General features: G+C 44.8%; 1 pseudogene; it reads left to right on the forward strand.

Moving 5' to 3' along the window:
* The first annotated feature begins 1,667 nt into the window (after positions 1-1,667).
* Positions 1,668-1,841, forward strand: LOC119265050 (annotated as a pseudogene).
* The last annotated feature ends 14,594 nt before the right edge of the window (positions 1,842-16,435 follow it).

The following is a 16,435-nucleotide window of genomic DNA, read 5'->3' on the forward strand; positions in this document are numbered from 1 at the left end:
CCAAGTGAGCTTTGTTGTGTTATGATCCAGAAAGAAGGTCCATCGCTTCAAAACTATTTCGGAGAACAAGCTCAGTCGGTGTTGCCTGCTGGCACGTCAAAAAGGGATTAAATACTGCGATGTGATTGTTCCTTTGTTTCTAAATAGGCCCATTGTTTGTGTACAGCTATTACTGGAACAGCTGCAGCATGCTCAGAAAAGCAACCCTGAGCTCAAGATAATGATGTTAAAAAGAATTAGGCTCATAATAAGTCTCGTCGGCTACTGAATAGAAACAACATCAACTTAATGCCTCCATTGTGTTCACTGCCTGTCCAAAGTATGATTTTTTCCCCCAAAGTGTTTATGATACCTTTTCAAAAAGCATGAGGCTCATGATGAAGAGCCAATTGTGTGTCACCAAAGAATTTAAAAGGAATCGGAAGCATTTATAATGGCAAAAGAGTTGGATCCACACACACCTTCTAAGCCACTTATGCTCCTGGGTCCCAAGGGCAACTGGAGTCATTGGGTAGAAGGCAGGATAAACCCTAGACAGCCCACCGGTCCATTGCAGGGCAGACAGACATATACATTCACGCCCTCACACCAAGGGGCAATCTAGCCCCTCCAATGGGCCTGACCGCATGTCTTTGGACTGTGGGAGGAAACCCAGAGACTGGGAGAACATACAACCTCCACACAGAAAGGACCCTGATCGCCCGGCTGGGGAATCGAACCCAGGCCCTCTTTGCTGTGAGGCGACAGCGCCACCCACTGCACCACTACGCCGCCAAAGCTAGATCCAACCACGCTGAAAAATACTAACCAACATGTTCTCAGCTCATGAAGAATCTCTGTTATTTAAAACGTAACTGAGGCTACGATCACATCATAAGCCTCTTGGCTCAAATCCGATCTCTCTGACTCGATGGTTCACCCTCGTTTAGGTCAGTGACTCAAATCCGTCATTAATGTGATGAACTGGCCTGAAATGACCCTCATGAGCTCCTCCTGCTCAGTGACGTCACGTGACTGAATCGCTGCATCATCGGCACAAACTAACGAGCAGAACGAGCTTCGCTGAGAAGATCATTAACTCTGATCTTCATTATTAGGAGAAAAAGGTGAGATGAGCTGCTTTTTCACCGTTTACAGGCTTTAACATCTGGTCGGCGCTGTTGCCATGGTAACGCTGAATAAAGAGTGAATAAAAAGCACATGTATTCCGATCGGAGTGTTTACATTAAAGTCGCTTGGCCACGAATCTGATACGTATCCGATCTAGGACCACATATGAAAGTGGCTCGGATTTGAAAAGATCAGAATTGCGTCCATACAGCCCTGAAAACATCAGATCTGAGTCACATGAGGGCAAAAAATCGGATTTGTGCCACTTCAGCCTGGAAATGTGAACGTAGCTTTAGTAGAACCCCAGATGAGCATCTGATCTTCAGCAATACACAATTAACCAGTTATAACTACATAACTTAGCCAGTTTGGGTTGTCAGTGAGTTCGTTTACATGCACTTAATAATCCGAAAATCAGATTTTGTCAGTGATCTGATCAACACATTAACATAGACTTGAGTAATCAGATAAACTCCAGGTCTCTGTGAGTCAGACAGTAATCAGATTTCTGCTTCACAACCAGCCAATAAACTCACAGAAGAACATGTGACGTAAACATAACATAAAACTCAAACGTCATATCTGACGTTTAACATCTGACACATCCTCTATATGAGGACTACATATTAAATAGACTTTTAGAACAGGGAGACGGAAGAGGGGCTTGCTCCCTCCGCTCCATGCATCGACCTGGTATTGCAGTATCTCCGGGAATGGTTGGGGCAGTCATGGGCTGGAGGTTAGGGATCTGGCCCTGTGACCGGAAGATTTCCGGTTCAACCCCCAGAGCCGACAGCACATGACTGAGGTGTCCTTGAGCAAGACCCTGCTCCCCGGGTGCTGCGGATAGGGCTGCCCACCGCGACAACTGTGTATGTGGCGTTTCACTTCATGGATGGGTTAAATGCGGAGGTGGAATTTCCCCGTTTGTGGGGAAAAGTGTTTCGCTGCATCACACGGCGACGATGCTGCTTATTTCCGGTACCGCAGTCTGTTTTCGCACATGCTCAGTCTGAGAAATCAGAAAGAAATCAGAGTCAGAGCTCAGACAGAGAAATCTGACTACTGAGCTCAAATCCAGCCTCTTTATCCGATTTCTTAATTGAGTAGTGTTTATATGACCATTTGAATAATCAGATAACTGCAGAAATCCGATTATAATCAGATTATTGAGCGCATGTAAACACACTCATTGTTATAAGCCTCTACTTTTACAGTATATCAGTAATACTAGCAAGATGGAGGCAACCAAAATCCTTCTTAGACCCCCAAAATGGCTAGTCCGCAGGCCAGAAGAACCACTGGCTTCAAAGAACCTTTTAAAAATAGGGACCATGAGGAAGAACCACTGACAGCAACCAGGACTCAAAGTCAGATACAAGAATTCTGAATAAACACATGAAATAAAGAGATCAAGGCTCCACGCCTCTCGTATGCCAGTGGAGCATGTGGGGCTGTCTGGTGGTTAACCTGCTAAATTAGCGCTCTATATTTTAATTACTGCTCCTCAACATGGACGGACGAAGTGAGAGTCAGCAGAGCCTCTGATCTCTGTGGTGAGAAATTAAATTAGCCAGCCGTCTCACAGCAGAGCCGAGACAAACGCTGAGTTCATACCCGCACTACCATCACCGTAAATGTGCTTAAAATTCAGCCGCTGTGATCATCATTATCATCATACATCACTGTAATGAAGGAGCTCCTCCGACTGCAGTAATTATCATTTGATAAATCATCGGGTGAAAATTAACTGGGTGTCAAAACACTGGTTGGAGCGGAGTGTGTGTGTGTGTGTGTGTGTGTGTGTGTGTGTGTGTGTGTGTGTGTGTGTGTGTGTGTGTGGCACTAATCTGTTTCGGCCGATGCTGTGGAGTGAGTAAGAAGAGAGAGATGGATGAGCCACAGCTGGATCAAGGTCACACACACACACACAGAGAGAGAGACAGAGAGAGAGAGAGAGAGAGAGAGAGAGAGAGAGAGAGAGAGAAAGAAAGAAAGAAGGAAAGAAGGAAAGAAAGAGAAAAGAAGAGAAGAGAAATAATAAGAATAAAAAAGAGAAAGAAAAAGAGAAGAAGAGAAAGATGAGAGAAGAGAAAGGCAAAGAGAAGAGAAGAGAAAGATGAAGAGAAAGACAAAGAGAAGAGAAAGGCAAACAGAAGAGAAAAAGAGAAGAATAGAGTAAAAAAGACAAAGACAAAGAGAAGAGACCAGAAGAGGATAGAAGAGAAAGACAGAGAAGAGACAAAGAGAAGAGAAAGAGAAGAGAAAGACAAAGAGAAGAGAAAAGGAGAAGAGAAGAGAAAGACAAAGAGAAAGACAAAGTCTTCACTTTAGATAAAGAGATAAAGAGAAGAGAATAAATCTCATCTTAAAACCCACTTCTGAAGATTCAGATATTCTCCAGCGTTCTCTTATGTGGGATTTGTTCTCAGGCAAGAACACAAAGGTGAGAACAGCTCTGCGCTTTCAGAACACGACATGAATCTGGCGCAGACTTTTTCTTAGGATCTTCCTCAAGAACACATTAAGGTACAAACTTGGGAAGATTCTGGAGAATGAGGCGCATTTTGTGTTCCTTGTTGCGTCTGTGTTCATTTGCAGGGAGGTTCTAATCAGATGAGCCACTGAACTGTCCACCCCCACCAGCCCTAAGTGTCAGTACCTGTTCTGGACCCACTGGGACATCAATAATACACACCACAGCCATATGTCTTCTCTGATACACCTCACAGGTCACACATGCCTTCTCAAACACTGATCCGCCTGCGTTTATAATAACCAACAGCAGCCGACTGACGCGTCCCGCTCAGCAAACAGCATCCCTCACTCTCCACCGCGGACCCTGCCTTTCATCACAGAGCCAGCGCGTATATTAATGTCAGAGGAGTGAGAGAGGGTTAGCGCATCTCCTTCTCCACCATCCATCACACGCTCCTCCTCCTCCTCCCGCAGAGAGAGAGTGATTCACTGATCTGCAGGGCAGAAACTCGCTCCAGCACTCGTTCACACCAACTCATCTTTCTGTCTCTCCACACAGCTGATCCGTTTAACCCTCACTTACCTGATATATCACTATATTTCCAAAAGTTTTCACTCCAAATCATTGAATTCAGGTGTTCCAGTCACTTCCATGGCCACAGGTGTATAAAGCCGAGCCCCTAGGCCTGCAGACTGCTTCTACAGACATTAGTGAAAGAATGGGTCGCTCTCAGGAGCTCAGTGAGTTCCAGCGTGGTGCCGTGATCGGACGCCACCTGTGCAGCAAGTCCAGTCGTGAAATTTCCTCACTACTAAATATTCCACAGTCCACTGTCAGTGGGATTATAACAAAGTGGAAGCGATTGGGAACGACAGCAGCTCAGCCACGAAGTGGTCGGCCACGTAAAATGACAGAGCGGTCAGCGGATGCTGAGGGGCATAGTGCGCAGAGGTCACCGACTTTCTGCAGAGTCAATCACTACAGACCTCCAAACTTCATGTGGCCTTCAGATCAGCTCAAGAACAGCGTAGAGAGCTTCATGGAATGGGTTTCCATGGCCGAGCAGCTGCATCCAAGCCTTACATCACCAAGCGCAATGCAAAGCGTGGAATGCAGTGGTGCAAAGATTTCCGTCTGGAAATCTGATGGACGAGTCTGGGTTTGGCGGTTGCCAGGAGACGGTACTTGTCTGACTGCATTGTGCCGAGTGTAAAGTTTGGTGGAGGGGGGATCATGGTGTGGGGGTGTTTTTCAGGAGTTGGGCTCGGCCCCTTAGTTCCAGTGAAAGGAACTCTTAAAGCCTCAGCACCAAGAGATTTTGGACAATTTCCTGCTCCCAACTTTGTGGGAACAGTTTGGGGACGGCCCCTTCCTGCTCCAACATGACTGAGCACCAGTGCACAAAGCAGGTCCATAAAGACGTGGATGAGCCAGTTTGGTGTGGAAGAACTTGACTGGCCTGCACAGAGTCCTGACCTCAACCCCATAGAACACCTTTGGGATGAATTAGAGCGGAGACAGTGAGCCAGGCCTTCTCGTCCAACATCAGTGTCTGACCTCACAAATGCGCTTCTGGAAGAACGGTCAGAAATTCCCATAAACACTCCTAACCCTTGTGGAAAGCCTTCCCAGAAGAGTTGAAGCTGTTATAGCTGCAAAGGGTGGGCCGACATCATATTAAATTAATACTTTTGGAAATATAGTGCATCACTATTCACTGGCTTTGTGCCTTTTAACTCATTAAAATCAGCTTCCAGAGCTTTTACACTCCAGTAAATTACATTAATTAAAACACCCCAGAACATCACAGAGCTCTTGAACCACACCTGCACACAGTCCTCACTGAGGCTTCCTGAGGTCTTCCTGAGTACAATGAACAGCAATGGTGGTTGGTTAGTGTAGTGGGTAACACCTCTGCCTTCTACACTGTAGACTGGGGTTCAATCCCCTGTTTGGACCAGCACCCTACACTATACCAATAAGAGTCCTTGGGCAAGACTCCTAACACTACTTGCTTCTACCTGTGTAAACTGATCAAATTGTAAGTCTCTCTGGATCTGCCATAAATGTAAACAACACTGAGCATCATTCACACACAGGCAGAAACCAGACTCATCTGACCAGATAACACGTTTCCAGTCATGAACAGTCCAGTCTTTGTGCACTGTAACTGGGAAACTGTGTGAGCAGAAGCGAGGGTGCTGGATACACCCTGGACACCCTGGACAGGTCGCCAGTCCATCGCAGGGTAAAGCAAAATAAATGCACAGCTCTAATGACTGAGCGCATCACTTTCCTTCCTTCACCAGTTAAAACGTTATCTGGCTAAGCGGTAAATCGCTGCTGTCGGAACAAAACCTTGTATCTCCATTTTTATCGATTTTCAGTTTTTAACATAATTTGAATATGCATGTTGTCCTCTACACTGTGTGTAAATATCCTAATGAATGTACTAAAAGAAACGGCCCAATATAACTTGGAAAGATGTCTGGTTCCATTGACTTACCTTTAAAGTAAAGTAGGTTTTTTCCTGCTCCTGTAAAGTTACCATTTAGGAGATACGAGGTTTTGTTACGACAGCAGCGAAATCCTCCTTTGTGAGATCGACCACAAGATTTCTCTCAGAAGTCTAACATCAATCCTGGCCAACAGAGGAAGATGTAAGGAACGTTGATGTTTTACAGTCCTCACTTTGGCCTAAGCTGTCCAGCTTTCTGAGGAATAGTTCAGTCCACATGCACGACTTTTCACTCACGCAGGTTTATAACCCTGTCAGAGTCTCAACGGGAGGAAAACTGTTAAATTCTTCAAATATGGTCTTTCAGGATGGAGAGAGCTTTTGGATTGCTTCATCAAAATCAATCAATCCACCTTTGTTTCCTTTTTCACCAGACACACAGGAGACACTCAGCCATGTTTTTCAAAATAAAAGTTTAGAAGAAGAAAAAAAAATATTGGCTGTGTCCAGTGCTGGACAGTAACTGAGTAACTGAGTAACTGAGTATCTGAGTAACTGAGTAACTGAGTATCTGAGTAAATGTAATTGGTTTCTGTACTTTAGTATTTTTGGTGTATCTGTACTGAAGTTTCTCCGTTCTGGGCGACTTTTTCCTTTCACTCCACTACATTTCAGAGTCTAATATCCGACTTTTTCCTCCTACATTTTGAGAAATCTGTCGTTCCTTTTGGTTTCTGTGTGTATAAAAACGTCACATGTCAAAACGAAAGAAGCGCAAAGCCAGAGCACCAATCAGGGCCCAGCGGTCACTTTGTTTAGAGCTGGTTTTGACCTGTTGGTCATACCGACCCAGTGCAGCACGCGGTTCAACGTCAGCGCAGCAGCGTAAAACTTTGGGAGAGTCTGTTCAACATAAATGATGAACTAACCTAACTTTGTGTAAATAGAGCTCAATATAGAAATATGTCCACATATGCAGTCGAGACTGACGCGGCTTTTTTCTGAATTTCTACAAACACCATTTCATTTTATAGTAAATGAGTTTGGGCTGGTTTATGTTTATGAACAGACGCCTACAGATCAACATAGTAAAGGAGCTCATCTGTGATCCTGAGTTTAAAGCCAGTTTTTATTCAACTTAAACTTGGAACTAAGTTGTAAATAAATCTGAAACTGAAACTTTGCTTGTGTGTAAAAAGTGATTTCAGAGCCACTCGGTTCTCCCTGATGGAAACTGTTTACCTTCAGTGTTTTGTGCTTCTGATCATTTTAATAGACGTCAGCGTCACTAATTAATGACGTTCTATTAAAAGACTGGTTTACCAAGAGAGACGCTGGAGGACTTTCACCTGAAATGAGTTCATGAAGCCAGTCTGGTTATAAAAATGACAACAGGACATCAGAGCCAGAATTCCTCTTTTAGTACTTTTACTTTATACTTAAGTACATTTGAAGGGAAATACTTTAGTACTTTTACTCCAGTGGAGGTCTAAAGGGAGGAACTTCTACTTTTACTGGAGGAATATTTTACCTTGAGGGTCTCGACTTTAGCTCAGGTACATGATTTGTGTACTTTGTCCAGCTCTGGCTGTGTCTCAATTCAATCACTGGTGTTGATGTGACACTTTCTGTTCAGGGAGCATAGTGAGCAGTCAATGCTCACAGGTGCACTGTGGGAATTTTCAGTGGAACACCCTAGAAAATACCCTAACTACCAAAGTAGAAAGCTCTTTGAAACACACTGTTGGTCACAGGTCCTTTTTGTTTAGAAATTAAAGCGCAAAATTCTGACATTTACAGAATTTGGCAGACGCTCTGATCCAGAGTGACTTACAGTTTGATCATTTTACACAGGGAGGTGAATGTAGTGTTAGGAGTCTTGCCCAAGGACTCCTATCGGTATATTGTAGAGTGCTTGGCCAGGTAGAGGCCTGAACCCCAGAAGGCAGAGGTGTTACCCAGTACACTATACCAACCTGACAACAATCATTTTCATGAGAAACCTTAACATCTCTGACAGGCTATCTTTACAGAAACTGAAACTCAAAGAAACCAAGTTTGCTTTCCACAATTTCTATTGGTTCATTTATCCTGCAATAATAAACAAAGGAAAAAGAACTGTAGAGGTCCGGTCCTCTTCAAGCCCCTGGGCCCCACAGCCTGTTAGAGAGTGTTAATACTTTGCTGGTTATCTTTGCGTCAGTGCTAAAGGTGATAAACGTCTCAGACTGTCAGAGCTCCTCCCAGCGCCCCCCTCTGGTCATAAATCAGCTGTCAGGCCGGCCCCTCTAGCTGATAAATGTGCCCCGTGTTCGGCGCAGGACTGGATGTCCTGCCGAGCAGAGGGGGGAGGGGGATGCTGCTAGAATTCCCGGCGAATAGCTCTTCTTCTCTCAGTGTTATTAATGGAGGCTGCAGAGGAGCCATTCAGAAGCTGCCAAGTCGCTGTCATCCCTCCACTCTGCTTGGCTCTTCCTGTGTGTCTGAGAACGGAGAAACAGACACGCTTGTCCATGTTCATCCTCTCCTCTCTTCTCCTCTCGTTAACTCTTCTTGCAGCTGCTCACAGAGTCTGCAGTGTTGGTCAGTCCATAACAGAGGCATTAACTGATGGTTCAGAGTTCAGAGGCTGGCAGGGCTCAGATTTAAGGGCAAGATAGATTTAGAAATGGGGATCAAATGTGATTCAAGGTTAGCTAAGATAATTCATTAATCAGTCCAAATACTTTTGGAGGTGTATATATACATAGGGCTGTGATGGTGATATGGCTCACCCAATATAGATGTAAGTATCCCCAGTTTAAAGCTGAACATGCTGCACTTTAACCAGTTCAAACATAGTGTGCTGGAATTCAGAGTCAAAAATCTGTGCCGCTGTTTTACTTTTGGACTCAACTATTGCATTATGTACACATAATCTTTCATATTTAACTTCCAAACACATGCACATACTCTTTTCTCAAGCATACATAAACAGTCATATGCAAAACTTTGGGCACCCCTAGTCAAATGGCATATTTTGTTGATTTTTGCAAAAAAAGTAAAAACAATCTCTGCAGCGATTTATTTAAAATAATAACACTTTTCTGCAGATGTTCAATTAGAGTTATTCTGTATCTGATTAACTTACAAAATAGGAAAAAATAAATAGTGATTATGGCGTTTGCACAAGTTTGGACACCTCTCCTGTTGTATTAGAGCTTTGTATGAACTTGTTAGACCTTGTTATGACGCATTAGGACTGTTTAGGTAGGTCAAGAACTGCCAATTAATAAATTCTCTGACCCCTCAAACGCTGTGCTAACACTCAACACTGAACTCCTCCAAACAGCCGACTAAAGATTTGAAAACGATGCTTATTGATTGTTATCAAGCAGGCGAAGGCTATAAAAACACATCAAAGCACGTTAAGCCGGCACCACCATCACTCATGTCACTCAGACATGGCAGTAAAGGGGAACTGTGGAATTCATGGCCAGTGGCCGGATTCACAAGAGTGTCTTAAGAAGGTCTAGTGGTGAGGATTGGATGCTCTCACCGCTGTGGCCCGAGTTCGATTCCCAGTCAGGGAATGACGTTTCCCTGACTGTTCCCTGGGGTGCTGTGGATAGGGCTGCCCACCGCTCCGGGCAAGTGTGCTCACTGCCACTAGTGTGTGGTGTTTCACTGCATGGATGGGTTAAATGCGGAGGTGATCACTTAATCTAAAGTAGTCATGGACACTGCCATGAAATCTCTCACAGAGCTAGAACTGCTCACAGAGCTAGAACTGCTCACAGAACTAGAACTGCGCACAGAGCTAGAACTGCTCACAGAACTAGAACTGCTCACAGAGCTAGAACTGCTCACAGAGCTAGAACTGCTCACAGAACTAGAACTGCTCACAGAGCTAGAACTGCTCACAGAACTAGAACTGCTCACAGAACTAGAACTGCGCACAGAGCTAGAACTGCTCACAGAACTAGAACTGCTCACAGAGCTAGAACTGCTCACAGAACTAGAACTGCGCACAGAGCTAGAACTGCTCACAGAACTAGAACTGCGCACAGAGCTAGAACTGCTCACAGAACTAGAACTGCGCACAGAGCTAGAACTGCTCACAGAACTAGAACTGCTCACAGAGCTAGAACTGCTCACAGAACTAGAACTGCGCACAGAGCTAGAACTGCTCACAGAGCTAGAACTGCTCACAGAACTAGAACTGCGCACAGAGCTAGAACTGCTCACAGAGCTAGAACTGCTCACAGAGCTAGAACTGCGCACAGAACTAGAACTGCTCACAGAGCTAGAACTGCTCACAGAGCTAGAACTGCTCGTATGATCATCATAAAGGCAAAGCAAAACCCCCACATGACAGCAAAGGACCTGAGGGAAGGTTTAGCTGACGCAGGAAATACAGGTGGTGCACTGTTCTACTGTGCATCGCTGCTTGGACAAACATAATCTGCATGGATGAGTCATCAGAAGGAAACCTAACCTTACTCATCCCGTTAGTGTCTGAAGTACGTAAAACCACATGTACATAAGCCAAAGGCACATTTCGACCTGTATTAAACAGAAATATTTCTTGCACCTTCCCGTTTTGTGTAAATAATGATATATAACTAACTCTTAACCTGTAATTTTGAGTTTGCAAACTTTAAAATACCCTGAAAACTTTACTTACAAACTTTAATAGCTTTGAGTTCTTCTAAGTTCCACATGTTGAAGGTGTAGACAGATGAGCCAAGAATGCTCGTTAAATGATTGGGGAAAGCACAGTATGGCCAGTGTCTCTGCGTTCTCCTCTCTCTATTTCTCTCTGTCTCTCTTTGTCTCTGTAACTAAGTTTATTAATCTGGAGCATCTGGCCAGCTTCAGACAGAGCTAACTCTGAAGACACCACCTTCATTTGGGGCAATAAATTACTCTATTAATTACTTAGGCATTACAGCCGACAGGGTCACCTTCTGCTGCTGGACTTTCCTCATCTATCACACACAATCCGGGAGTTACACACGCTGATGTGAGTGATGGAGCCAATTAGGAAACACTGGACTGAGTCACACCATCTGGGTGTGAGAGTGTGTGAGAGAAAGACAAGTATGTGTGTGTTCACTGGTATTTCATATTAAGAAATAGTAATGCTTCACTATCTATTTATACGCATGTGTCTGTAGATTAGAGTTAACCATACTAATTTTATTTTTAGGGATGCTGTTGGATTCAGACAGTTTTCAGTTAAGACTTTTAAATGATACAGTGAGAAAACATTTGAATTCAGACAGAATTCTGTGGGCTACAGTCAAGTTCAGACCGGGATTTGAGGGCTACGGTCGAGTTCAGACAGGGTTTTGAGGGCTACAGTCAAGTTCAGACAGGGTTTTGAGGGCTACAGTCGAGTTCAGACAGGGTTTTGTGGGCTACGGTCGAGTTCAGACAGGGTTTTGAGGGCTACAGTCAAGTTCAGACAGGGTTTTGAGGGCTACGGTCGAGTTCAGACAGGGTTTTGAGGTCTACAGTCGAGTTCAGACAGGGTTTTGAGGTCTACAGTCAAGTTCAGACAGGGTTTTGAGGGCTACGGTCGAGTTCAGACAGGGTTTTGAGGGCTACGGTCGAGTTCAGACAGGGTTTTGAGGGCTACGGTCAAGTTCAGACAGGGTTTTGAGGGCTACGGTCGAGTTCAGACAGGGTTTTGAGGGCTACGGTCAAGTTCAGACAGGGTTTTGAGGGCTACGGTCGAGTTCAGACAGGGTTTTGTGGGCTACAGTCGAGTTCAGACAGGGTTTTGTGGGCTACGGTCGAGTTCAGACAGGGTTTTGAGGGCTACGGTCGAGTTCAGACAGGGTTTTGAGGGCTACGGTCGAGTTCAGACAGGGTTTTGAGGGCTACGGTCAAGTTCAGACAGGGTTTTGTGGGCTACAGTCGAGTTCAGACAGGGTTTTGTGGGCTACGGTCGAGTTCAGACAGGGTTTTGAGGGCTACGGTCAAGTTCAGACAGGGTTTTGAGGGCTACGGTCGAGTTCAGACAGGGTTTTGAGGGCTACGGTCAAGTTCAGACAGGGTTTTGAGGGCTACGGTCAAGTTCAGACAGGGTTTTGAGGGCTACAGTCGAGTTCAGACAGGGTTTTGTGGGCTACAGTCGAGTTCAGACAGGGTTTTGAGGGCTACAGTCGAGTTCAGACAGGGTTTTGAGGGCTACAGTCAAGTTCAGACAGGCTTTTGAGGGCTACAGTCGAGTTCAGACAGGGTTTTGTGGGCTACAGTCGAGTTCAGACAGGGTTTTGAGGGCTACAGTCGAGTTCAGACAGGGTTTTGTGGGCTACAGTCGATTTCAGACAGGGTTTTGAGGGTTACAGTCGAGTTCAGACAGGGTTTTGTGGGCTACAGTCGAGTTCAGACAGGGTTTTGTGGGCTACGGTCGAGTTCAGACAGGGTTTTGAGGGCTACGGTCAAGTTCAGACAGGGTTTTGAGGGCTACGGTCAAGTTCAGACAGGGTTTTGAGGGCTACAGTCGAGTTCAGACAGGGTTTTGAGGGCTAAAGTTGAGTTCAGACAGGGTTTTGAGGGCTACGGTCGAGTTCAGACAGGGTTTTGTGGGCTACAGTCGAGTTCAGACAGGGTTTTGAGGGCTACAGTCGAGTTCAGACAGGGTTTTGAGGGCTACAGTCAAGTTCAGACAGGCTTTTGAGGGCTACAGTCGAGTTCAGACAGGGTTTTGAGGGCTACAGTCAAGTTCAGACAGGCTTTTGAGGGCTACAGTCGAGTTCAGACAGGGTTTTGAGGGCTAAAGTTGAGTTCACACAGGGTTTTGTGGGCTACAGTCGAGTTCAGACAGGGTTTTGAGGGCTAAAGTTGAGTTCAGACAGGGTTTTGAGGTCTAAAGTTGAGTTCAGACAGGTTTTTGAAGGCTACAGTCGAGTTCAGACAGGGTTTTGTGGGCTACAGTCGAGTTCAGACAGGGTTTTGAGGGCTACGGTCGAGTTCAGACAGGGTTTTGAGGGCTACGGTCAAGTTCAGACAGGGTTTTGAGGGCTACGGTCGAGTTCAGACAGGGTTTTGAGGTCTAAAGTTGAGTTCAGACAGGGTTTTGAGGGCTACAGTCGAGTTCAGACAGGGTTTTGTGGGCTACAGTCGAGTTCAGACAGGGTTTTGAGGGCTACGGTCGAGTTCAGACAGGGTTTTGTGGGCCACAGTCGAGTTCAGACAGAACCCTGTTCCGGGATTTGAGGGCCACAGCCAAGTTCAGACAGGGTTTTGAGGGCCACAGTCGAGTTCAGACAGGGTTTTGAGGGCTACAGTCGAGTTCAGACAGGGTTTTGAGGGCTACAGCTTATGTGTTAAAAATCTTGGTGTCGTGCTGGACGCTGATCTGTCCTTCGATGCACATATAACTAATATCACTAGAACAGCTTTCCTGCATCTCCGCAATATCACTAAATTAAGAAATGCATGATCTCTACAGGATGCAGAAAAGCTAGTTCATGCTTTTATTACTTCAAGGCTGGACACTGTAATGCCCTGCTGTCTGGACGTCCCAGCAAAAGCCTCGACAAGCTTCAGCTGGTCCGGAACGCTGCAGCCAGAGTCTCACAAGAATCAGAAAGTTCGACCAGGTCAGCCCAGTTTTATCAGCCCTGCACTGGTTACCAGTTAAATTTCACATTGATTATAAAATCCTATTACTGACCTATAAAGCTCTAAACGGACTCGCCCCTCAGTACCTGAGTGAACTTCTCTCCCACTATGAACCATCACGCCTACTTAGATCACAAGGTGCTGCTCACTACTGGTACCTAGAACTAATAAAGCTCCATCAGGGGGCGGAGCTTCTCATACAAAGCCCCCCAGCTCTGGAATAAACTTCCTGTTAATGTTCGGGACTCAGACTCAGCCTCAGTCTTTAAGTCTAGGCTAAAAACTCACTTGTACAGTCAAACATTTGGTGACTAGTCTTCCCTGTCAGGTCTAGACCTGCTGGAGTCTACACTGCTCTGTTTTACTGTAATCTGTGGTCAGCCACTCTCTACAGAACTGACTCTGTGTTTTTCTTTCCTTTCTTTGCCGAGCTGATCAGCTGCCCATCCTGTGCGTCTGATGCTGCTGCCTCTACTGCCTTGATTGGTGCCGCTGCTCACCAGCCTTCTGGACCGGTTTGACCACCACTGAGCTTCTTGCTGTACAGCGCTGTGCAGTCCTCACCCTCAGATCTTCTCTTTTCCCACTTTACTATAAAACTTCATACTAATAATGTTTACTATCCGGTGTCGACCAGAGGAGGACGGGTTCCCCTTCTGAGTCTTGGTTCCTCTCAAGGTTTCTTCCTCTTTTAGGGAGTTTTTCTTTGCCACCGTCACCGCTGGCGACGCTCATGGGGGCTCAGACCCGGATTTTCTTTTCTTTTCTTTTCTTTACTTTTCTTTTCTTTTCTTTTCTTTTCTTTTCTCTTCTCTCTGTAACACTGATTGTTCTGTAAAGCTGCTTTGTGACAACACCTGTTGTAAAAAGCGCTATATAAATAAATTTTGCTTGCTTGCTTACTACAGTCGTGTTCAGACAGAATTGTTTTGTCTACAGTCGAGTTCAGACAGAATTGATTTGGCTGCAGTCGTGTTCAGACAGAATTGTTTTGGCTACAGTCGAGTTCAGACAGAATTGTTTTGACTACAGTCGAGTTCAGACAGAATTGATTTGGCTACAGTCGAGTTCAGACAGAATTGATTTGGCTACAGTCGAGTTCAGACAGAATTATTTTGACTACAGTCGAGTTCAGACAGAATTGTTTTGGCTACAGTCGAGTTCAGACAGAATTGTTTTGACTACAGTCGAGTTCAGACAGAAGTGTTTTGGCTGCAGTCGTGTTCAGACAGAATTGTTTTGTCTACAGTCGAGTTCAGACAGAATTGTTTTGTCTACAGTCGAGTTCAGACAGAATTGTTTTGGCTACAGTCGAGTTCAGACAGAATTGTTTTGACTACAGTCGAGTTCAGACAGAATTGATTTGGCTACAGTCGAGTTCAGACAGAACTGTTTTGACTACAGTCGAGTTCAGACAGAATTGTTTTGTCTACAGTCGAGTTCAGACAGAATTGTTTTGACTACAGTCGAGTTCAGACAGAAGTGTTTTGGCTACAGTCGAGTTCAGACAGAATTGTTTTGGCTACAGTCGAGTTCAGACAGAATTGTTTTGGCTACAGTCGAGTTCAGACAGAATTATTTTGGCTGCAGTCGAGTTCAGACAGAAGTGTTTTGGCTACAGTCGAGTTCAGACAGAATTATTTTGGCTACAGTCGAGTTCAGACAGAAGTGTTTTGGCTACAGTCGAGTTCAGACAGAATTGTTTTGTCTACAGTCGAGTTCAGACAGAATTGTTTTGACTACAGTCGAGTTCAGACAGAATTGTTTTGACTACAGTCGAGTTCAGACAGAATTGTTTTGGCTGCAGTCGTGTTCAGACAGAATTGTTTTGTCTACAGTCGAGTTCAGACAGAATTGTTTTGTCTACAGTCGAGTTCAGACAGAATTGTTTTGGCTACAGTCGAGTTCAGACAGAATTGTTTTGGCTACAGTCGAGTTCAGACAGAATTATTTTGGCTGCAGTCGAGTTCAGACAGAAGTGTTTTGGCTACAGTCGAGTTCAGACAGAATTATTTTGGCTACAGTCGAGTTCAGACAGAAGTGTTTTGGCTACAGTCGAGTTCAGACAGAATTGTTTTGGCTACAGTCGAGTTCAGACAGAATTATTTTGACTACAGTCGAGTTCAGACAGAATTATTTTGGCTACAGTCGAGTTCAGACAGAATTATTTTGGCTACAGTCGAGTTCAGACAGAAGTGTTTTGGCTACAGTCGAGTTCAGACAGAATTGTTTTGACTACAGTCGAGTTCAGACAGAATTGTTTTCACTACAGTCGAGTTCAGACAGAATTGATTTGGCTACAGTCGAGTTCAGACAGAATTGATTTGGCTACAGTCGAGTTCAGACAGAATTATTTTGACTACAGTCGAGTTCAGACAGAATTGTTTTGGCTACAGTCGAGTTCAGACAGAATTGTTTTGACTACAGTCGAGTTCAGACAGAAGTGTTTTGGCTGCAGTCGTGTTCAGACAGAATTGTTTTGTCTACAGTCGAGTTCAGACAGAATTGTTTTGTCTACAGTCGAGTTCAGACAGAATTGTTTTGGCTACAGTCGAGTTCAGACAGAATTGTTTTGACTACAGTCGAGTTCAGACAGAATTGATTTGGCTACAGTCGAGTTCAGACAGAACTGTTTTGACTACAGTCGAGTTCAGACAGAATTGTTTTGTCTACAGTCGAGTTCAGACAGAATTGTTTTGACTACAGTCGAGTTCAGACAGAAGTGTTTTGGCTACAGTCGAGTTCAGACAGAATTGTTTTGGCTACAGTCG

This window comes from Pygocentrus nattereri, chromosome 13 (assembly GCF_015220715.1).
Source record: "Pygocentrus nattereri isolate fPygNat1 chromosome 13, fPygNat1.pri, whole genome shotgun sequence".
NCBI lineage: Eukaryota > Metazoa > Chordata > Actinopteri > Characiformes > Serrasalmidae > Pygocentrus > Pygocentrus nattereri.